This window comes from Protopterus annectens, chromosome 1.part0 (assembly GCF_019279795.1).
Source record: "Protopterus annectens isolate FY-2018-M chromosome 1.part0, PAN1.0, whole genome shotgun sequence".
NCBI classification, from domain to species: domain Eukaryota; kingdom Metazoa; phylum Chordata; order Ceratodontiformes; family Protopteridae; genus Protopterus; species Protopterus annectens.
In genome coordinates, this window is record NC_056725.1 from 1449292147 (window position 1) to 1449318313 (window position 26167).

At 36.1% G+C, this 26167-nt stretch overlaps 1 long non-coding RNA gene across 1 annotated transcript in view; it reads right to left on the minus strand.

The window, feature by feature from the left end:
• LOC122801762 overlaps positions 1–26167 on the minus strand; it is a 137105-nt gene that overhangs the window by 94434 nt on the left and 16504 nt on the right. The window contains exon 2 of the long non-coding RNA XR_006364798.1: positions 7368–7507. This is a non-coding gene — a long non-coding RNA (uncharacterized LOC122801762). The remainder of the gene's footprint in view (positions 1–7367; positions 7508–26167) is intronic.

Below are 26167 nucleotides of genomic sequence, written 5' to 3' on the forward strand. Positions count from 1 at the left end.
GTAAGAATGGTGTCACTAAAATATCTGATGTGTACATATATAGCTGTAGAGGTCAGTTCACTACTTTCTAAACTTTTTACCACAGACAACATCTTTGCTAAACACTAGCTATGGCATTTGCTGAATTGTACCTTATCTAAACCTAGTAGTAAGCCTTCTCCTGTGACATGAGGAAATGTTACAGTGTTCTGCAGGCTGTTGCCTTAGTAAGCCATGATTTTAAATCAGGAATTATCTATACATTGTGCATGATTGTGCTACTAACATCAGTGAGGTGACTTCAGTATGCAATACATGCATTTGGGTATACCTACCATCATGCAATACTTTGTGAAATGAGGCAGATCATCCCATTGTTTTAATGAATTGCCTTGCAACAATAAAGTGATGTAATGCCTTCAAATGCACACTATCTCACAACTGTAGTAAGATTTCTCATGTGGCACTTATGACCTACATGATATTGTGTATCGTATGTGGTCACATACGTAGGTATTTGAAACCCACAGTGACAGAATTCTATTAGTATATATCAGTATACTATTGTATTAGCATATATCAGTATACTACTATGCATAAAAACTGCGGTGGTGGTGGTGCAGTAGCGTTGTCGCCTCACAGTAAGACGTTGTCCTGTTTGATTCTCAGTTAGAGCATCTTCTGTGTGGAGACATGCGTGAATGGGCGTACCTTCGTTGAAGGTTGTGCGTCAGGGCTGGCAAACTCGGCACATAAAAATCTACTGCCAATCATTAGCAGACCGGAGTTCTGCTGTGGCGACCCCTAACCGAGAAAAGCTGAAAGACACAAAAAGTATACTACTATGCATGAATTACATCCACCACAGTTGTAATATGTATTGTCGTAATGTGAACAGTTACAGTAGTAGAGGGTTCCTTCAGTATTTTTACCTCAAACTGCTGCAACACAGTGATGATGTCATGACTTTGATTATGTTCTATCTCACAGGTGTCGTAAAACTTTGCTTGTGATGCATGTGGTTAATATGCAGATGTTCATCATATTGATAACTGCTGCAGTAGAAGCCTTGAGCCCAAAATCCTGAGGTGTTCTCTTGCAGTGACCAAAGTCTGAGTAGGAAACTCTAGATGTAGATCTATTTTTCCTGTAGAAGAAAAACTCTTTGAACTGTGGTGTCTAGTTGACATTCCAGAAACACAGTCCTGAGAGAAGGAGTCAAGAAAAACTTTTAAATGTTCTCTTGAAATCCAAGCTTATGTAAGTGATCTCTCACCCAAGACAGAGATTCCTGATACTTTGAAAAAGAGTCTGAAAAGATAAGTAAGTCAAATGGTATTTTAAAGTTAGGAATTTGTGTTTTAATTGAATGTCATGAGGTTGTACTGCACTTTTAAATATGACTACTCCTTTTTCCTGTCAGTTTAAAAGTTATTTAATGTAACTAATCTATTTTTCTGTGGAGAAATTTTGTTTTTTTGACTTTGTGGGACTGGCAAGACAAACACCAACAGTGATACTGCACAGAGCACAGTCATGTGAACAGAAATATAGCTGCAACTTTTTCATCCTTCAGAAAAAATTCTCTTGAATAAATTAACAGCAAAAGCCTTTCTTACTTCAGACCTTAAAGTATGTTATTTATGACAACTTCAATCACTATCTCCTGTGCCAGTCACATTTAATACACAAATCTGTACAATGTGTAACATGATTAGCAACGGTTTGAATCTAGTAAGATCTGCATGTCAGGCAGTTGTGACAGACAGGGGTGGCTATGACAAAAAAATGTAGACAGGGCACAGTTATAGGACCACTTTTTTTTCTACTTCTCCCACTCCATGTTAGGATAGTCAGTCCCTTCACCAATGGATAGTCAGCTAATTCCATTAAGTGTGTTCTTCCTGACTCATCAGATATGGCTTTTTCTGTGGTCTCAATGGTTGATATACAGTCCTCTGAGATATTAACTTGTTTGTGTTCCACTGTCAAGGTGTAAATGCTGTGACTTCATACACACATTTACATATAAATGTAAGTCTGTTGTTCACACTCTAGGGCTTTATAGTAGATGATGGCTTATAGATCCTTTCTTAATGTGTGCTAGGCTGAAATCTCGTCAGAACGTGTGAGTGGGCCTGTGTTATGATACTTTCTAGTATGCTTGTGTTGGGAAGTTGATGTTATTGTAGTCTTTGCTGTACTTCCTTGTGTGCATACCCAATATAATGGTATAGAAGATGAGCGCCATATAGCACAAAGCATATTAAGTAATCAAGGTCCGGAGATAGTTCTTGTCATTTGTTCTTCCTTGTCAAAATGTAACAGAATTAGCCTGTGGATGGCTAGCTTTGCCAGCTTCTGCACAATTAGTTATTAACCTATGGGCAGAGGATAAGAACATGTTTCACAGGCCATTGTACAGTTGGTGTATGTCCAATGTAAATCTTCAACAGGTTGCTTAATAATACACATCAATGTTTCACCTGATTGTGAAGTATATTAGTGTAGTGCCATACAGGTCTTAGCAATGATTTTAACAAGGTTCACTGCAGGGCTAAATATAATGTACAATGTACTGCATTCATATGTATACTTCACACACTTATTTAAGTCAGCATGTATGGTATGGCTCGTACACCGGGAATGACACATGCCATATCATTGATTAAAGTAACAACAAATGCATCATACTCAAGTAATTGCAAACTTACATTTGCTACATTTGCCCAGTAATTGATGTATTTATTAGCAGTATAATGCCGGCATGGAATTTTATTTTGCCAAAGTCTTGTCTGGGCTACCTATCTCTTTATTTTATACACATAAATATATGCTATGCATATTGATATACATCATGAAATTCAGAGACATGCAACAGAATTGTCAGGGGACTAACTACACTTGACATGTACCTTGATTTCTGGGCATGTTTAAATATGCCACATAAGAATGTCTCATTTTGCATGTGCGTTTGCTCTTTTGCTAAAGTCCAACAAATGTTAATATTCACATCCAATCACAAGTCTGTTTATATCCTGGTCAGTGCGGCACATCTTTTGTGTATGTGCCATGTCCTTTTGTATTTTACATACACAAAGTGCATAATCAGTCACAAACTCACTACAATTCACAACATGCAGTTTGCTGAAAAAAAATTACTTTTTTCATCACATAATTACTATTATTGGAATGACTGCACAGGTGCCCATGATTCTTCTCCTGTTTTTCCACATTGTCACAGGTGTGTACCCTGACATAATAAACAGCAGCTTTGCTTCCTTCATACACATAAGGCAATGAAAGACTTAACAGTTCTTTAACCTGTATGTATGTTATGTTATCAGTCATGTGATTGTCACTAATAAGAGTACTTCCACACACCTGTAACAACAAGAAAGTGAAATTGTATATAGAGGAGCTCAACAGTAACCAAATACATCAAATCCAACAACACGAACCAGCACTCCAAACACCAAACAAAATAACTTTATTTGGATCAGTAAAGCTTTCAGGGCATAACCCTTTTTCAACACTTGTTTAAAATAAGTCTCAATACCGTTTTTAAAAGGAGCACTAGCAGCAAGTTTAAGGTCTGGATTAGGCTTGATAACTTACTTTAGTAAAATGTTAGCTATATCTGACACAAATAGTTAATATATTTTTTTAAGTCACACATATCCTTGTCAAATCTTAATTAAGCTGTTTATTCACAACTGTAACAGCAGCATACCACAGGTTTCAGCTTTCAGCTGGTACAGACATATTTTGGGACCCATCAGGTTTCCTAAAGGCCATATATATACAAGTTTGCTTCTTAATGTGTGATAGGTCTCTAAGGCTCCTTTTTATTTCTTGTGGTTTTTTTTTTTTTTTGGTAAATACTGAAACTCCTCTCTGTCTAGAGATATCAAGACCATTTTTTGCAATTTTTTTCCCCAAATTCTTACAACTTGCCAACTGACCACATTGCGGGAGTATGCTGTCCTTGACTTGCACATTTCTGGAAACTGATGTCTAGTTCCTAAATTGACATTGCTAGTCTCCTTTCTTTCTGCAATACCAAATTACAGCACTGCAAAGCAAGATTGCAACCCTGTAACTCATGCAATATTAATCAAATATGGCCCGCTAAATCAAACCCATGTACAGAGATATTAGATTTCAGTAAATTTGGTCATGTTGGGGGATGGTCTCCTACAACCACATACAGCTTTGGGTCATACAGTCTTTGATTATAGAACTTTGAAAAATAAGACCTTGCTAAAGTAGGTTATGAAAGATAGTCCAGATATAATCAACAACATTTGTTAATAGACAGGTTTCTTTAAAATATAATTAAGGGAATGGTGTTTATCTTCTTCATCTACTTTCTCAGCCAAGTAACCTACTGTCATTGACAACCAAGTGATTGTTTTCTTTAGCCACACTGACTAGAATAAGAAGTCACATATGTTTCTTCTGTTAATATCATATTGTAGGTATATCTAACATACTTAAACAAACTACTTACATGCAATGGATGCTTTGCTCACAAATATTCATCTTTCTTTTCACAATACGGCTTATGACAATAAATCCTTAGTGTGACTAAGTACGGTATTCAAACATGATTGTTTTCTTCTCCACCATATCATACATGTATCAGGTTCAAGAGTTATTGAAGGTTTCAGAAAACTTAAATAAGTGTTACATGTAGTGTTCCTCTGATCACAAATATGTATGACTGCACACCAGACAAGAACCAAAAGCATTCCATATGATGTGCTGGACCTGACATATAGTTTTATAAATTGTAATAACTTACAATTTCTTTTAATCTGAATGGCTTCACTTGTGGTGTTATGACACTGATGTGATTGTCAAAAAATAAATATGTTTTACTTTTCTCAGGAAGTCCATTTCTTTTGTAATGGAATAAGTTAATTAACTCTTTCATTTCTGGAAATAACTGGGCAGTACACTTTGTTTTGCAAAGTACCATCTGGTCTTCAATGCCACTGGGTGTGATTATTGTAATCCTTAGAGTTAGAAATGCTTTATACATGCCAGTAACCAACAATTATTGCTCTAGATCAAATTAATCCATTTTGTTTACTCCCATATTTCTCTGCAAAGCCTGTTACATACAAGGTTGTTTTCTCAGTACTACACTGACTATAAACATCAGACCTGGCTTTGATACCATGATAGAGACAAAAAAAGAAAACTCTTCCTGAGTAGGGCAATGCAAACAAAAGTACCCATCTTCCCCTCTACCCACTGCTGGTATTAGTTATTTTCTGGTAACCTTTATTCCCATACTTCCAAACAGGATACTAAATTGCAATTACAGACGTACTGCTTCAAGAGTTAAGTTTAAGTTTAATTCCAAGATGCCCACTAGGTAGGAAGCACACTTCTCAGTCAGCTCCTGACAGAAATCTACAATCTAACCCAATCCGGGCTTCTGCCCTTCTGCTACACCATCAGAAAACAAAGAATACTGTATTAAACTATATACTAAAGCATCTTTTCAGCAGATTTGTAAAAGATACATTATTTTTTTATACGTATCTGCAAGATCAATGTGTGCTGACTTGGGGATTTCAGCAAGAAGCTCAGACCTCATCAGTAAACTACAGGAAACTACACAGAAAAATAAGAAACTTCAATACATATAAGACTATGGATTTTATGGAATCTCAAACATCAAAAACAAGACTTTCACAATTAACCTCACCAGAGAAAGAAGTCTGTACAAAGAGACAAAAAACTGTTAGACAGCAAACTGATTTACAAAACAGACTGCCAAAATGAAGACTGAACAATCTCTCTTCATGGAAGAACTCAAGGCAGCTCTAACACCCTTGCAAGAAGAAATGCACTCTTTTTCTACAAAACTAAATCCCTTTGGAAGTAATATAGATCAAATATTAACTAGATTAGATACAATTAAGAGAAAACTGTAGAGAATGAAACTAAAATAGAAGAAATCCAACGAAGAACTAATGCCACAGAAAAAACAGTGTCTGATCTACAACAAAAAATAATTGACTTAGAAGCCAGATCAAGAAGAAATAATGTGCTCATTAGGGGTAACCCAGAAGCCTACGCACAAGCTTCTCTGCATAATGCAATTAAAGAAATCTTTGAAATATTCTTGGACAACAATTCTACAGTTCAAAATATTACAATTGAGAGATTCCACAGAGCCTTAAGAAAATCACAAACTATTGACACCCCTAGGAAAGTCTATGTGAGAATACTAAATGCAACTCATGCTAATATGATTATAAAAGATCGTAAAGCTAAAAAACAAATCATTTGGAAAGTTAACAAAATAACAATTGCACAGGACTTGCCCTTAACTATCAAGCAGCAGAGACAAATTCTATCACCTTTCTGTGCATACTTAATAAAAAAACAAAATAAAATTCCAAATGAAGTATCCTGCCTCCTTACAAATCCAATACAAGGGATCCACATACCAAGCAAAATGTAAAGATGAAGCAAATGCAGCTTTCTTAAAAGCATTCAATGAGATCCCTTCAAAATAACCAGTAAAATGTAAATAACAGTAATACTGTTTCTATCAGCATTTAAAATGCATCTAAATAGTAAATGACTTTAAATCCGACTAAATACAGGTGTCACTAGTATTTTTAAACACTATTTTGTAGTTTCTGAAGGTTTTGACCTCCCTTCCTAACTTCAAACATGACCTGATAGTGTACCTCCATAACAACCCTATATGTACCTGTTACCATCCTACTTAACCCCTCCCTCCCTCTCCACATACCCACTTCATCACTATGTCTGATCTATAAGACCTTTTTTCCTTTTTCTATAACTTACTTTATCCAACTGCTCTTCTTTCTGTACCCTCCCTCTAGTTCACTACATCCCTCCTCTACTACTATCTTCTTTTGCACCATTCCCTCTTCTGACCTATGGCCCCTTGTGCAGTCACCCCTCTCTACTTTTTACTCTCACTCTACTTTCCCTCAATTCTGAAGCCCCTGCACTTATACATTTCTTCTTCTAGCCACTAATATAATTATACCTTGTTTCTTTTCATTATATTACCTACTACCTTAACTTCTTTCGTGCTTACCTGCTGGATTTACTATTGTTGTTTCTCTTGTTACAACCTATTTCTACACTTTTTATATATATATATATATAGCTATGTACTATTCCATTGAGTACATTATGTTCTTCTTATCCATTGTATCCATAAGATTGTTTTGCTCTTTAATATTGTTAATTTGTCTCTATTTGTATGTATTTGTATGTCTGTTTGGGGCTTTTCCCCTCAGGTCTCCACTGAAAAAGGGTAAATTCTTACCCAGCTGGACCAACCCGGTTAACAAATGCAAAATAAATAAATAAATAAATAAATGTACCTTTGGATTGCAAAAAAGGCTCCTTAGGTTTTCCTTTCCAAGAAGTTAAGCCACATCAGATGTCCCGTGACTTTTGACCTCGCGCCACACGTCAAGTAACTCATACAGTGATGTCAGAGGCAAATCAAGTCTACGGCAACCTAGAAGTCCCAAAAAGAAGCAGGAAAATATGTGACTACACTAAGAGAGCCTCCAGTTTGAACATAATGCCATCCAGGAAGTAAGTTGCTGTATTAAAATGCTGGAAATCAAAAGACAAATGAAATTAAGGATTTGAAACAACTTATGGCTCCATAAACTCACAGGTACTGAAAACCTTCCATAAATCACTAGCAGTAGTAAATTAAAGGTACGTATGGAAGAAGAATATATTTGTAAATAACTGATAGTTTGAATGATGGGAGCTAAAATGCAAGACTTTAACAAGAAATGAAAGGGAAAAAAAAGCTAAGGTTAAAGGGATCTCTGCAGAATAAAACTGCTTATGAAGAAAAGAAACATTATAACACAGGACTTTGTGGCTATACTCTTGTAAATAAAACTGACTTTATGCTCATTCAACAGTTTTTTTTTTTTTTTTTTATCAATTAGCAGTAGTTCTAGAGAAAGGTCATGATAATAGTATGTGTATTACATGCATTTTAATTTGAAGAATATAAAGGAGATTTATTGTATCTGCTTGTCTAGATAAATTATAGGAATGGTAATATATAACATCTGCTCATACCATATTGTATGATATACTCTACAATTAATGAGTCCATTGCTCTATTGGGTCAGGTTTTTTATTCCTGTACTATATATATAGCACTCAGAAGAAGGTTAGAGAAAAGGTATATAGCTAGACATGTGGAACCTTCTACAAGGTTATATTATACTGTATGTGATCAGTACAAACGATAAGTTACACACAATGCCTAATTGGGTTAAAAACAACTATTATATTCATAACCATGTTGCTGGCTGGGTAGCGTTTACCCTAGCAATGTTGTGATATTCTTTGGAATGCAAAATAATTATTGTATGGTAGTTAAAATTGTATTTATTGTCAGTTTTTTTTATATTAACTATTTACTGGACTAATCCTTCTCATTCAGAGGATAGTGGTAAATAGTTCGACACTAGGGAATTTCTGAAAGAGTGTTATGTCGCCTCCCCCTCTTGTGCTATTGTGTCCCAACACCCATCAACTAATAACCACAATGTTTTGCCACATACTCTCCTCACAGCACACATATGTATTTCAGCTAAAGGCCTATTCAAATTAATATTCAACTTAGATGATTAACATAGCCTCATGGAATATAAATGGTTTACAAGACATTAAAAAGAAAAGGCTAGTTATGCACTTTATATACAAATCAAAGTCAGATATAACCTTTTTTCAGGAAACTCATATGACTATGGAACAGTGGGACAAGGGTAAAGAAAAAAAACATTACGTGGGTTCAGCAAATAATAGCAACTGGTGATAGCACCACATCAAGAGGGACGGCTATAATAGTCAAGAAATCATTTAAAGGGAACATCAATAAACACAGTATTGATACAAAAGGTAGATGGTGCTATTTCATGTTTACATCCAGCATACAACAAACTGTAATTACTTTGTAATATATATGGGCCTTGCAACTATCAGCTTGATTTTTTTATTGAAATCTATAACTTATTATTAAAGCAACCAGAACATCTGATTATAATTGGCAGAGACTGAGACATAACAATAAATCCATGCAAAGATAGATCAAATAAAAAATATACTCAGTCTCCTCATGCCACAACCATTCTATCAGAACTAATTGATGACTTCAGCTTAATAGATCCCTTTGAACTTAACAACACAGACAGTCTAAGTAGCAGATACACATATTTATCCCCATACCATAAGACCTGGTCTAGAATTGACATATTTCTATTTTCTCAAAGCTTTGCTCTTTATGAAGTACAATATAATCTAGAACCTAGATCAATATCAGATCACTCAAAAATAAATTTAACAATAGCACAAAATAAAAAGAGATATACTACCAACAATACGTCAAACTGGACTTTAAACTCAAACCTGGTGAAAATTAAAGAAGTGGAACAAGAGATTATAAACTCTATTATTCATTTAAAAGAAAACCTTGTAAATAATTATACTCCTCTGGATATTCAATGGGCTGCCTTTAAAGCCACGACCAGAGGTACCTTCATCCAAAAGCATCATTCTATTAAAAGCAAAACAGTGAAAAAATAACTAACATAGAGGGCAAGCTAAAACAAATCGAAATAGAATTACAAAGAAACCACATTTCCACTCTTGAGAAAGAAATGGCATGTCTACAAAAACAATTAGATGAAATCCTAATGCAACAATATACATTTACAGAACTAAGGATGCTATATAAATATACGGAATGGGCTCAGACTCCTTCCAAAATGCTACCGAGACTTATCAATGTAAGGAACCCTGCATGTAAAATACAAGAAATAAAATATAAAGACAAAATGTATAACTCAGATAATAAAATAATATAGTTTTTTGAAGAAATATTTCAATCAATATATGGCCCACAAGATCATATTAATGACAACCTTTTCCAACTCTTTGTGGATAACTTAGACTTCCCTTAGATCAATGACTTATAATATAATAGTCTTAAAAGTCCACTGACAGAAGAGGAAATAAATAAAGCGATTGACAAGTTAAAATCTGGGAAAGCTCCTGGTCCTGATGGATATGTGGCAGAATTCTATAAACATTTTAAGCAACAATTAACCACAGTACTTTTAAAGCTATGCAATTATATAGTTGAAGTTGGGATATCAGACCTTTATTTGAACAATTCCAAAACCATACTTATACCAAAACCAAATACAGACTCCAAAAATTTGAACAACTACAGACCTATAGCTCTGCTAAATATAGATTTAAAGATATTTTCAACAATTTTAGCACACAGGATGCAAAAAGTAGATTCAGCCTTAATTGCACTTGAACAACTAGGTTTTATGAGTCAGGGACAAGTATGGGACAACACATCAACCATTGATGTCTTATCCCACTTATGTGCCAAGGATAAATCCCCTAAATATGCTTTATCAGTTGATGCAACAAAAGCCTTTGACAGAGTCAATCAAAAATTGCTCCTCTTTGTAGTCACTCAATTTGGATTCCCTAAAGTAGACATGTTCAACCTGCAGCCCGCAGGCCACATGTGGCCCTTAGAGCTCTTCCATGCGGCCCTCAACCTCTAACTGCAACATCAATGTGCGCATGCCCCAAAACACTTTTTTTCTTTTGTGTTTTTCGCACCTGTGACCTGTAACTAATGTCGGTGTGTGCATGCACCAAAGCACCCTTCCAGTTTTGATTTTTTTTGCACCAAAGAAGGACTTGTGTGTTTGTGCCATTATTTCATGCCAGCCGGTCAGTGTGTGTGTGTGTGTGTGTGTGTGTGTGTGTGTGTGTGTGTGTGTGTGTGTGTGTGTGTGTGTGTGTGTGTGTGTGTTTGTGTGTGTGTGTGTGTTCTTGCTGAAGACGGACTTGTGTATGGATTTGCCGCCATTGCCTTTGAAAGGGACAGCACTTACCTGTGTTAATAGGTAAGTACGGAGTGAGTGAGTGAGTGAGTGAGTGAGTGAGTGAGTGAGTGAGTGAGTGAGTGAGTACATGCATGAAAGCAGAATGTTTGTGTATGTGAAAGTAGAAGAAGTGTGTGTGTGTGTGTGTGTGTGTGTGTGTGTGTGTGTGTGTGTGTGTGTGCGCATGACAGAGAGACAGAGACATATGCACAAAGAGGCTGACGATGATCAATCTACCTACTGAACACAAATAAGTTTGCTCACAAATATATCGTACATTAAAAGCACACTTTTGTTAAATTGCAGCTTTCCTGGCAGAGATAGTGTTGTATTGAATATGAAATCATACCTCTCAACTATATGGATTTTGGCTTCATCTTCCAATCTGTGTCTTTTGCTTAGGAAATAAAAGTAGTCATCCAAGGTAATGCAGTTACAGGGAGTAAGAATGAGACAGCAGCCTAGGGTTAATGGGTCAGTAGTGGAATGACTTTGTGGGACTGTAGCTTATAAAGTTGTATTGTTTTTTCTGACAAACAAAAAAGCGCCCAGTACTGTTTTGTCATTGGTGGGTTCTATGCAGTGGCAGATTGGACAACAATAAGCATAGCTTTGGTGGATCATCAATACTGGCAAATCAGGTGGGCACAATGTCATCTTTTAAATGCTGGGGGTTTTAGTGTGCATGTGTGTGTATGTGTGTGTGTGCGTGTGTGTGTGTGTGTGTGTGTGTGTGTGTGTGTGTGTGTGTGTGTTGGGAGGGCTGCAGCAGGAGATGATTATTAAAGACAGAGACTTACAGACTGTGGAGAATATGTTTCTTTGTTTCAAAAAATATACCTGGGTACTAGACATAGCTTCTTGCCATTTGCAGTGGATGGATATTTATATTTAATGGACAATGCCAGCAGTATGAATGTGGTCCTGTAGGGATCTGGAGGATGCCAAGTCTACCACTGCCAATGTCTTGTAAAGTAACCTGGAAATGGATATTGGGATGTTACTGAAAAAATACAGTAAGTGGGCTTAGAAATATAGTTTAATTAAACAAAGTGCAGCTGCAATTTGCGGGCCATAATTTAATTTATTTCAGATAGTCCAGATCCTGGCAGATTGTATACCATTAGACTTAATTAGGGAGAGCTGTCATTCTGGGGAAATAAGCAGCCTTAGTTTCAGTGAAAGCTCTGTGGTTGTTTGGAGGTAGGAAGTTCCAGGATGTGGATGCAATGTGTTTTATTTATTATTTTTAATGCATTTGTCATTTCAAAGCATGTTTTTTTGTTACAAAAGAAGGCAGGATTGAATGAGCCATATAATGCTTAACTGACAATGATGGGATAGAAAGATTATAAGTGATGTATAATGTTTGCAGCTACAGTTGTTTCAATGGTGTCTGTGATACATAACTATTTTTTGGCCTGTGTCCCACTTTTATTTTTTGCTTTGTCCAGAATTATTGCTCTAAGGTTGAGAGGTATGGTTCCATACTAATCAGAAGGTTGTATTTACCTTGGAAGACTTTTCAGCATAATTACAAGAAACACAGCCTTTTTAATATCTCTGCTTATTTCCAATATAAACTGCCAGGTAACCTTGCAAATAACTTTATTAAGCTACTTTAATTCTTTTGGAATTGACAGGTGTGCTTCATTGGTTCAGATGCAAGCATAGAGTGCTAATGTGACAGCAAAGTAAACTGTCAGTCTGTGAATAACTTCTGCACAAATTAAAATGTCTGAATGTCAATCAGTATCAAATGGCTTTAGATTGGAGAGAAGTTATAGGTTTACTCCAGTATGTAGTATGATCTTAGAGAGCTTATGGATTTCTTATTGATTTACTTTTTGATGAGCAGTTGTTTGCTAATTTATTGATGGTCCTTTTGGTGGTGGGAAATTGCATGGATGAGTCCATCTCTAGTATGATTTTTTTTCAGATATTTTGACTTCCAGACAATTTCATTCAGTGAGTGTGTGTCATGTGATTACTGAGGTTGCCTATTTTACAAGTAGGGGCTCTTTTTGTGAGTGTGTGAAAGAGAGAGATTCAATATGTATACTGAATATAGTTTTGCAAATGGAATTCTTAGTTAAATACCCTTACTAATGTGATGGGCCATGTAAAAAGCTTTCCGTACAACGGAGACAACATGGTGGTCAAAGGTCAGGTTTCTATCAACCTGGGTGCCCAAGTACCTCACGACTGATTGTGTGCTTACAACATTGTTATTAATGTGATAATTTGTGGGGACATAACTCTTTCCAAAGGGGATGATGCATTTTTGGCATTTAGCTTGAGGCCATGTTTCTGGCACCAGTCATTTGTTTGGGTGAGACCCTCTTGTAGCTTATTCAAAATTGTTTTATTAAGTCAGTAATGTGAATTCTTTACTTTATTGCTAATTTGTTGGCTTACTTTTGTGGATTATAGTATTGTAGAACTGCTTATGCTGACATTTTATGTAGTTTTACTACTGCTGGAGTGGTTTTCCCAGTGAGAAATGCTAGTGCTGTAGTGAATATCTGTTTATTTGTAAAGAAAAAAAAATATATGTATATATATATATATATATATATATATATATATATATATATATATATATATATATATATATATATATATATATATATATATACTCACTCTCTCTCTCTCTCTCTCTCTCTCTCTCTCTATATATATATATATATATATTTATATGTATATATACATATATTTTTTTTTTCTTTACAAATAAACAGATATTCACTACATCACTAGCATTTCTCACTGGGAAAACCACTCCAGCAGTAGTAAATAGAGAGAGTATGTATATATATATATATATATATATATATATATATATATATATATATATATATATATATATATATATAGATGTTAGAGTTAACTATTAGATTAGAGAATTAGAATTTTAAGGCAAATATTAGGTATTTAATAATTTATTCATTGTTCGAATGCACCTACAGTACAGCAAGGAGGTCGACTTTGGTCATCCGTGGCAGCGAAAGAGTTAACTATATGATATATTTTATATGTGGTCCCAAAACAATTCCTATTCATTCAGTGCAGCCCCAGCAAGCCAAAAGGTTGGACACCCCTGCTAAAGAATACATATAAATGATCAAAACATTATATAGTAAAGCAACTACAACTCTGTATATTAATAAGAAAACATCTAACCCAATACAAATTCTTAATAGCACCAGACAGGGATGCCCACTCTCACCAATCCTGTTATATAGAAGTATGATTGCTACAAATCACTCAGAGGACATATCTTCCCATTATTTCAATATCTGAAACCCAATAATACACAGCCTTTGCAGACAATCTCAATATCAACTTTCAAAATCCCAATTCTGACTTAAATAAAATCCTATTACCCATAGAAAAGTTTTCCCTAGTATCTAACTATGAAATTAATCCTAAGAAGTCAATTGTATACCCAATTAACTACATGGGACATAAAGATTTTTATTTTCTGGAGACATTAAAATGCAATATATGCTGAAAGATTTAGGTATAATCTTTAACTATACACAATCAGATATGTTCAATAACAATATAGTTAAAACCTGGTCCAATATAATAGGTAACATTAACAAATGGGAAAAGCCTAAACTATCTACCTTATCAAAAGATTTAATAGTCAAAATGAATATACTGCCTAAGATTCTATACCATTTGAATGCCACCTTGATGAAAATTCCAGCTACCTTCTTCAACAAGGCGAAAGTTCAACTAGCAAAATTCATATGGTACCCAAAAAGTACAAGAATTAGCTATAATAAACTAATACTATCAAAAGAAAAAGGAAGTCTCAGCCTTCCTGATTTTCAACTGTACTACAAAATTATTAATGTTAGTTGCAAATAAATGCAAATAGCAAACCATGACCCAATAGGCAATGAATGGTATTCACTATGGATTAAATTATTTCACCAAAATATTACATCTAAAGTCAACCCAAAACTGATTCTCCTTCTTAAATCAAGATATCCTCAAGACAACAAAAATTCATTCAATTTTAATTAACAGCTGTGAAATTTTCAAGATATTGCTGATAGCAATAAATCTTAAAGACATGATTACTCTGCTACAACCAATACATAACAACACAGATATAAAATTAGCAAACTCCATGGTAAACCTAGATAAATACCAATTAATAAAATATTTTACAGTATGGGACTTCTACCAAATACAAAATCTCTCAATGCAAAATATAATAAACCTACTTAGAGCAAGCAATAATTATAAAGTGATAAACAAATCCTACACTTAGTATAATAACCAAAGATATCAATGTAATTGAGCAAGATTTCAAATTAGGACAACAGATACAAAAATTGATCTTATATAAAAAGAAAATGCTTTCAAATACATGTAAATTAATAGCTAAAATTAAGTATTAAAATACAATACTTTTCTCAAAGTTTTGGGAAGGAAAGGATAATGCCATAACAGACAATCAGAAGGAATCAGCTATTAGAAATACTATGGAACTGACACCATATAAAAAATTAATATACACCCAGATCATGATTTTTAATAATGCATACCATACACGTGTACACCTAAACAAATTCAATCCATCTAAGTCACCTTACTGCCCCTTCTGTACTAATAAAAAAGCAGATATCCTCCACATCTTGTGGAGCTGCAAAGCAGTTTATAAACTCTGGTTCTCACTAAGATTGCTCACAGAAATCAAGCTATTCAAAATTCACTTTGTCATGGGACACAGCAATACTTCATATATTCAAAAGCAAGAATAATAATTCCTTTAATCATATAATAATTACACAATGCACTCTATTAAAATCTTACATAGCAAAGAACTGGATAGATAGATCAAGACTAACCTAGTCAGAATAGAAAAAGAAGCTTTATACAAAAAGTCAGAAGAACAAAACATATCAGAATTACTGCAAAACATTAATTGATATATTATCATAAATTGCATGACAAATGCTAATAAAGCAAAGATAGTAAATACATCTCTTAGTTGGGAGTGGTAACAGCAGTATCTAAGGTGACAATTTTTTGTAAATATGTATATAAGTTTCAGTAGAGTAGACTGATATATTTGTGTAGGTTGGTGTTATACTTGTAAATATGTTCTCATTTGTCACTATAATGTACAAGTGAAATGTTAAAATATTACATGACTAACATATAACATAACCATTTCCTTGTTTATCCAATGCTGTATTCCTAGCTATTTTGAATGTTATTTAGCAAAGTGTGTATTATCTATTGAATAACTTCCTCATGTTAAACATTCTGTAACATTCAACTGTACCGCAGTTGCATCTTGTTCATCTCTCTACTTGTACTTTATGTGAGAAAAGATTCATTAAAAAATTATTTGGAAAAAGAGTTAAGTTTAAGTTTACTAAGACTAGTCAGCTTCTGCTGATTAAATCTGTTCATGTATCTTAAAGACATTTAATCATTATATCAGATTTCACTAACTGTTCAGCCATATTAACATAATTTTTCTCAAACCAGTTGCATTAGTTTGGATCGTATCCTTGCATGTTTTTTATTATATTCACTGAGTACTCCTATGTGATTAAAAACAGCAATTATTATTTCTTTACTATCTTCTGGTACTTTCTTCTAATGGTTTATCTCAAGCAAATCTGTACCCAACTTTTTGACATTCCTGCCAACTGAGCATTCTGTGAAGACATGGAAAATATGTTCCAGTTTTACATACAATAAATACATTTTGTCCTTGTTTTCTTCTTTTCCTAGCCATACATTATCATAGGTTCATAGGTTCACAGGTGTGTACGAGGCTAATGACCACAAGGCCTTTTTAAGCCTAGCCTTGCATCCCAAGTCCCTGACAAGTTTTGATATCCTTGATAAGTGTAAGTAGGGGCTTGGGAGATGAAACATTTACAAGCAGGGACCTGGGAGATGAAGCATTTTCAGGTTACTTGTGTCCATTAGAGACACACATGCCAAGCCAGGGATGAAGTTCCTGTTCCCCATCCAATTGTCCAAGTTACGCTTGAATTGGGTTAGGGAGGAACTCTGCTTCACATGTATGGGGAGCCTGTTCCAGAGACAGGGTAGTCTCTAGGATACATAGCTGTTGCTCCAGTAGGTCCTATTTATATTACAGGCAATGTTTAAGTCTTTAGAATGGGTAATTCTGGTGCTGTTTGTTTTGTGGATATGCAGGAGGTCCATCAGAATGGGGTCTGACAATGCCCTGTATGTGAGGCATAGATCTTCCTTCAACAGTCTGTAGGAGACAGAATTCAGGGATAGGGCTTTGAGGAGGTCTGCATATGACATTTTACTTACACCTTGTATTCTTTTAATGAGGAACCTCTGTTGACGTTCCATTTGTTGGATATGCCTGCTTAGGTACACAACAAAGGGGGCATTGTACTCAGTGATAGGTCTGATGAATGCCAAATACAGTGGAACAATGACTTCCTTGGACCTAGATGCCATACTTTTGTTTATAAATTGCTCAACATAGAATGATTTTCTCATTACTGTAGATATGTGATAGTCAAACGCTAGATTAATGTTTATGTGTATCCTTAAGTCCCTGACTACTGAGTCAACTCTAAGAGGTGTGTTGTCAATATGATAGGGGTGTATGACTTCTGAAAGGATATTATTATGCATTTCTTGGCATTTAGTTTTAGTGCATGGCTCTGACATCAGTCAACACCAGTTGTTTGTCTGTGTATGTAACTCTCTGGAATAAATCATGCAAAATATATTATATTATTATTTTCAACTAACAATTTTTTGTAGCCAACAGAATTAGCAATTGCATGTACAATGCACACCATTAGTAGTCCAGAAAGATCTAATCATTGCCTTCATATCATGTATGTTATTACAACTTAAAGAAAGCTTGTTTACGAACTATAATTTCAGATATGCATGTCAATATAATTGAGGATATAGTCTACTCTTTGAAGAACTGGGCTTTGTCTAATTCCTTTTTCTGCCAGATTATTTTCTCTTTCCATACTTCTAAGCATGTAGGAGAGATTTCATTCCTTTGATGATTTACCCAGACTCAGGGAATCAGCTAGGCTTAATTCTTCAAGTACGTCAAGTTCTTGTCTAAGATATACTGAGGGGAAAATGGAAACAATTGTAATACCCTTGTAAGAATTTCATAAAGGTTGAAAACATGTTTTGTATATTATCTCTAGCTCAATGTTTGGCAACAGAGGTCATGAAGTGGGTGTACCTTGGCTTTCAATTCATCAATAAAAAGTGCCAAGGACATTCAATTGAAACTTGTGTCCACTCATCACAACAATAATACTGACTTATTTATCTGTGTGTTAATATATTCTCAATGTGGTTTTGAGGGTCATTTTTTGAAAATCATTACCCTGAGTCTAACAAGGGATTTAGATTACTTCTTCTTCCTGTCAGTTTACTTTATTTGTCATGTATCTCTTCCTGACACCACATGGAATCATGTTTGTTTTTCCAAGTTTAATAGTAAGATAGCTTTATTTTTTAAAAGATTCTGAAACAACAATCTCCCTTCCAAACTTTAATATAATTTGTATTTTAGATTTGTAAATCAGCAGCAAATGTTCATATAGGGCATGACATTCTTTAAGCTCTCAAAATCCCCCTTCTACTTCATCTATTGTATTAAATAAATCATTAATATTGACTAAAAGAGACAAGGGTGCCCTGCTATTTCTTATGTCCCATTCGATCAACAGCTACTCTGAGAAGATTATGTGAGAAATTGGGCCATACTGATTTGGCCTTTAAGATTCAAGACAGCAGAGCTCTTACTAAATAGCTTGAGTCAAATGGCATTGGTTTGGTAAGGTCTCCTCACCTTGAGGATCGTTACTCATTCTTTTCACATTGACAGAGTCTCAGGTTTAGCTAGGGATGAACAATCAACTCAGGTCATCAGCAGAACTGGCGGATGGTCTTTGGCAGCTTTTCTTAGTTATATTATGTACTGGTATACTCTGGTCTGTGCTAATCTGTTCCAGTTGTGTTTGTTGTAGGTATTACTCCTTTTGTCATCATAAGTCACTCAGAGAAGCAGCTGTAAGGCCAAAAGAGAGCAAATCTGAGCCTGGACCCATCAACTGTCAAAGTCATTTGGAAAGGATATCCTAGTATGTGCTACACACAGCTATTGATGGCCATGGATAATATTGTTTAACAAATTGGTCAGCTTCAGATGTTGGTGATGATCATTGAGGGAAATGGCACTGTGGTTGTACTTATGTGGAGCTGTTTTGATGCATTTTTAAAGTTCTCCCTGCAGCCTCCTGTTCTCTCTGGACTTTGGTGGTTTGGTTTGTCATTATTCCCAGACTTCCTTGGCCCACTAGGTTCCCACAGCAGCAGAGCAAGCACGCACATTTTTTTTAATTGTAGTATTTCTAGGGCTGCACCCTTTTCATCATTTTATGTTTTAGAACATAGGGACTTCCAAGATAAAAACCCAGTCTGGTTTCAAGCAGATGGGGTTTATTTAACAGATGATGACTTGGACTTGTTCAGTCTTCACTTTACCTGTCTGTGCAGGATGCATTACAATATTTTGTAAGTAATAAGCCTGAAGTTACCTTTTCTACTATCTAAACTGGTATGTGTTTCACATTACAAAGTATACTTGTTTTAATTATTTATTATAATTACGCAATACAGTTTAAGGAACAGGATGCTACAGTGGCAAAAACAAAACCACTGCACCAGGTAAAGTCCAGACCAGGCTCCAAAAATATAATGCAAGAAACCCAAGCAGGCAAAGGACATGCACAGCATAAAACCAAATGATTTATTTAGTAAAAAACATATAAGCGCTTTCGTGTAGTACTCCTACGCTTCATCAGAAATAAAATTCTATCACAAGCCTAAACATTTTATAAAGTGTTAAACCAATCACAGCTAGCAGCCTTGTTCCCTCCAATTACGTAATTAGTGAAAACCAAGTGATTTAAAGTAACCTAACACTTTAGCAAGATAAATACATCTTTAGTATGTTCCAACCACAACTTATATAATATATTTCAGATATATAATAAATAAGACATATATTACATATATTTAACAGTATAATATGCATCATACATAAACCATTTTATCATGCTGTTGCAAATATACTGATGTTTTAGAAAACTTAATGCAGAACTGCATCAACAAAGGCTGAAACAGTCTTGCCATCGACATAGTTAACTAAGTATAAACCTTATATGAAGTTTACAATAAAAAACTTGAACTGCTACATGAACACTCATCAATCTACTTAAATGTTCAAAACACAAACACATAAACATAAAATATATGAAAAATAAATATATTAAAATAATAAATAAACTACTATGAAAGCTTCGTCACTCAAACCCTTTTAAAGGGATAGAAGACTTAGTTATATTTGCTAACCCCTCCCCCCCAACACACACCTTTTAATACACTCTCTTTGCCTTGGCTGCTAGCTATACATCTTTACATAGTAGTTATAGGTGTGTGTGCTTACACATATGCACATACTCCACATACATCATTTATTTATACTTATATTTCCTGTTTTTTATTGTGTTTATATATATATATATATATATATATATATATACTACTTTTTATGTTAGCAGTATTTAGTAATGATGTTTGGTTTTGTTTCATATTTAATTTTATACATATTTTCTGTTTGCTTATGTGTTATACTTAGTTAACTACTTGAACGGTAGGACTGTTTCAGCCTTTGTTGATGCATTTCTGCATTGAATTTTCAAAAACATCAGTATATTTGCAACAGCATGATAAAATGGTTTATGTATGATGCATATTATACTGTTTAAATATCTGCAATATATGTCTTATTTATTATATCTGAAATCTGTTATATAAGTTGTGGTTGGAACATACTAAAATTGTATTTATTTTGCTGAGGTGTTAGATTACTTTAAATCACTTGGTTTCCACTAATTACTTAATTGGAGGGAAAAAAGGTTGCTAGCAGTGATTGGTATAACACTGTATAAAATGTTTAGGTTTGTGATAAAATTTTATGTCTGATGAAGCATAGGAGTACTATGCAAAGGCACTTACATGTTTTTTACTAAATAAATCATTTGGTTTTATGCCGTGCATGTCCTTTGCCTGCTTGGATTTATTGCAGGATTCTATAGTGGTTTAACTTTTATAAACACAAAAACCAGCAAGGGAGATGAAAGTGAACAATGTCAAACAGTAACCAAAACCAAAAGGTTAGCTTGGAGAAACCAAATGCGGGCCCAAGACCAAGGTGAATAAATATCCAAAGAGTTTATTCAATACCAACGAAAAGGAATAAATTTTAACGCTAAGCACAGAAAATACGTTTTCGAGCTTCTTCCTCAGAAATCAATAAAAAAATAAATGCTTCACAAATTCATAAAATAATGTAACTTTGTTGCGGATATGTTTAGGGAGAGAGGTTATCCAGATAATTTAATTCAAAAAACTATTCAGGAAGTTGTGGATGGAAGAAAGGGGAGATTTGCCCCTATTTTAGGCCAGGATGATTCAGTTAAATCTGATATAATGGTTGACAACAATACTCTAAACATTTGGGAGCAAGCATATATTATGGATTACACCGGCAATTCAGGTGTTATTAAACAAACTGTTACTAGGGAATGGGATAGATTCAGACAAATTTCTGACCTAGACTTGGTACACAGTCAGCCCTCAAAATTCATATACAGAAAGGATTTGAATTTCAAGAAATTATTTGAGTTTGGTGGTGGCCCAAATTCTGGAAGTAGATCAGGAAGAGTGAGAACTTTTAAATGTGGGTTCTGTTCCCAATGCCCACATGTAGTCAACAATTCTAGCATATACATACCCAGTAGAAATAGGCAGATTATGAGTACCAACTTTTCTAATTGTAATACTAATGTAATGGGGTTGTTTATCTAGCCACTTGCCACCATTGTAACTCATTCTATGTAGGGAAGACTGAGAGGAAGTTAAAGCTAAGAATTTATGAACACTATTATGAAATCAAAAAGCAGAATGTTAACAATGGATTATTTTGTCACATCTTAAAATGCCAACAAGCTTCCTTTAACTTCTTTGTTTTGGAAGTAGTTCCCAAGGAAGTTATGGGTGGTATGTGGGAAGCTAAGTTAGAATACAGGAAATTGTATTGGCAGATTATTTTGGATGCCACAAAAAACCCCGGTCTGAATGATATGCTATCTATCCTTCCTGTTCTCAAGTTAAGAGCTGCAAAACTATAATACTACAAATTCCCAGTAGCTAGCAGTACACACTTTATTTTTGTCTTCCTTTGGTTTAAAGCAATTTTCATGTTTGACTTAGATAAGAACATTTATATATATATATATATATATATATATATATATATATATATATATATATACACACAATTTATACAACTGAATACTTTTTCAAAAGTATTTTTACTTTTGGATTTTATTTTATAATGTTTTTTGTCATTTGTGACATATGCAACATTTTTTACACAAATACGGTTGATTTGATATAGAACCATTTGATTCATTTTATTGTTTATTTGAGTAGGTTGAAGTGATTGTTTTATTGAACAACTGTTTTTATTGGACAACTGTTATTTTATTGAATAATTGCCTCTCAATTGATTTAGGACAGCCTATATATGAGTTTGTTCATAGGTTCATAGGTTCATAGGTTGATACTAGGCTATCTGCCCTAGGGCATTTATAAGTCTAGCCAGAGTATGTTTGGCTTTCGACACCCTTTTAGATTAGTTGACTGTGCCTCTGTATAGTAGGTCACAGAAGGTAGCCCTTTTAAGGTTTGTTTACTGTACCTCTGTCAAGCAGCGACACAGAAGAGATCCCAGGGGTAAACTTATGATATCCTATCCATTCGTCAAGATTTCTCTTGAAGAGGGTCAGTGAGGAGCTCTGCCTGACATGGATTGGGATTTTGTTCCAGAGTGAGGGGAGCCTCTGGGATATGAATCTGTCCCTCCAGCATGTCCTATTTATTTCTGTGCTTAGGTTCAGGTCCCTGGAGTGTGTAGCTCTAAGGGATTTAGATTTCCTGAGGTGAAGCATGTCCATTAATTCTGGGTTGGACATGGCTTTATACGCCAGACACAGATCGCCTCTGAGTAGGCGGTATGCAACTGAGTAGAGCTGGAGTTTCTTTAGCTGAACTGCATAGGGCATCTGTTTGAGCCCCTTGATCCTCTTGGTGAGATATTTTTGGGGTGTTTCCAGTTGCTGAAGGTGTCAGGTAAGGTACATCCCAAACGGGGCATTGTACTCAATTATGGGCCTGATAAGTGATGAGTAGAGGGGTACAATGACCTCTCTTGATCTGGACGTGAACCCTTTCATGATAAGGTGGGCTATATAGAAGGTCTTTCTAATCGCTTTGGCAACGTGATTGTCAAAGGAGAGATTGCTATCTACTTGGGTCCCCAAGTCCCTAATTACTTCTTCCGTACTTAATGGATTACCACCTATGTGGTAATTTGTGGGCACTTTGTTTTTTCCAAAGGGGATGACTATGCACTTTTTGGCATTTAGCTTTAGGCCATGGCTCTGGCACCAGTTATCCGTTTCTGTAAGACCCTTTTGTAGGATGCCTGTGTCAGTCGCAGAGTCGATTATAGCACCCAGTTTGCAGTCATCTGCGAACTTGGTCAGCCATAGTCCACCCGTGTTAGCCTGTACCTCAGAGAAATATATACCGAACAAGAGAGGTCCCAGGACTGAGCCTTGTGGGACACCACTTGTAACTGGTTTAGAGTCTGACTTGGCACCTGCTATTCTGACCATGTGGGTTCTATCCCTGAGCCAGTTTGCAACCCATCTTGTGACATAGGGGTTGATATTTAAGCTGGTGAGCTTATTTATGATGTCCGAGTGGGGTATTGTGTCAAAGGCCTTTGCGAGGTCCAGGTAGGCTGTGTGGACTACCTTCCCTTCATCTATGGCTTTGGTAACTGTTTCAAAGAAGTCAACCAGGTTCAAGAGGCAAGATCTGCCCTTAACAAAGCCAAATTGGGTAGGATCCAGTGTCTGGAGGTTCCCAGTGTCTTTGTTTATGATTTCCATGATGATACGTTCCATAGCTTTGCAGACCAGGCTAGTCAGGCTTATAGGGCGATAGTTTCCGGGGTCTGTTGTGGCACCACCTTTGTGGAGTGGGGCCACAGTTGCTGTATGCCATTCCTTGGGAACATATCCTGTAGTAAGGCTGAGACTGAACAGTGACTTTATATGAGGGTTTAGTTCTTCTTGGAGCTCATGTAAGATGCAGCCCAGGACACCGTCTGGTCCCATTGATGCTGTGTTTTTAGCTTTGGAGAGGGCAGCTCTCACCTGTGCATCTGTGATCTCTGGAAGGCTACACTCTGTTGGGATAGACATTTGCTCTTTTGGGGGGGAAGGGGGGGAGAAGTTTGCACTGAACCTTTCTATCAGGATGTTGGCAATGTCTGTGGGTTCAGTGAATATTTTGTCATTTTGCACTAACTCACAGCATATCTGGGAGTTGCCTCCCAGATTTCTGACATAACTAAAGAAGGCTTTGTGATTATCTTTAGTGTCTTGTGCAATTTTTCTTTCAAAGCTGGCCTTAGAAGATTTTATGAGGGATCGTAGTTTCTTGCTAGTACTGATCAGTGACGCCTTCCCCTTTTGGGATTTTGCTCTGTCATGTAGTAGCTTTCTCCTTCTGTTGTATAGCTTATTTATGGCTGTGGTCCACCAGACAGGTCTCCTGCCTTTGGAGGAGTGAGTCTTGGTTTAATTTGGGATAGCATGCTCCATGCATTCCTGTAGGTATCTATAGAATGCTTTTGTAAAGGATTCTGCATTTTGGGCCGTATTGTCCACTGGCCCGGGGGCTTTGAAGGATTCCACCTCAGTTTTGAGAAGTGTGAAGTTTGCTTTTGAGAAGTTCTTCACCGTGGTTTCCTTGGCTAGGGGTGGGGATGGAATATGGATGTCCAGTGAGATTTGCTTATGGTCTGATCTTACCAATGAGGGGTATACCTCTGATGTGGAACATAGAGACCCCATGTTGGTGATGACCAGATCCAGTATGTTTTCCCCTCTTGTGGGAGTGGTGACCAGTTGTTCCATAGCATTTGAGTTTATAAATTCTAGGAACCATTGGGCGAGGGTGTTTGGGCTTGAGTAGTTTTCCCAATCAATGTTTGGGTAGTTGAAGTCACCCAATATAATAGTGTTTGGAGAGACCTTCATATTCTCCAGTGTTCTCAGGAAAGCCGAGTGAGGTTCCTGTGTTTGGGAGGGTGGTCTGTAGCAGGCTACAAATTGAAAGGCAGTTTTTCCCACTGTTAGTTGCACATGGATGGTCTCCAAAGCTTCGTGCAGTGCCACTCGTCTGGAGGTGTGCGTATCTTTGATAAATATGGGTACTCCCCCTCCTTTTGTGGTTCGGTCCGAGTTATGGAGCCGGAAAGCATGGTATGAAGTATAGCCTGGTAGTGCTGGGGTGCTCTCGGGAGCCTTGAACCAGGTTTCTGTTACTGCACAGATATCAATATTCTTCATACTGAGGAGAGTCTCAAGTGCGTGCATCTTGAGGTTTAGACTTCTGGCATTGAGCAGCATTACCCTTAGTATTTTTTTCTTTGTGTTGTCTATGGGGGTGGGTTTGTCTTTTGAGCCTTGCCTAAAAAAGGCACTATGGGGGAGGCAAGAGCCTTAGCCAGTATTCAAAAACCCAGGGGTGACAGGTGCAAGCCGTCCCTAGCGAAGCAACGTGGCTTGTTGAGCATGTCATCCCAGGCTGACAGACACTGGATCCCCTTTGAATGACACCGATACTTTAGCCAATTGTTAAAATTGATCATTTTGTCTTTATACTGTGGAATCACTCTTGGTGAGGGTAAGATGCTACTCAAGGTCAGGGTCATACCAGCCTGGGCTACATTATCAAAGAGCTCCTGTATGTCTTTTTTCATGTAGTCCACGGAGGTAAGTCTCAGGTCATTCACACCAGCATGGACAATGATGGAGTCATACTTGTACTTGCTTTGGAGTGACCCGAGTGCTTCTGTTATGTGGCGAATCCTGGCACCTGACAGGAAGCTTACAGTGACCTTCTCCTTGTTCAGCCTGGTGAGTGGGACGTCAGTGTGTCTGACAATAGAGTCACCTATTACAAGTGTATTAGGAGTGTTGTTTAGCCTTAAGGGCTGTGACTGTGTGGCACACTCATTTTGT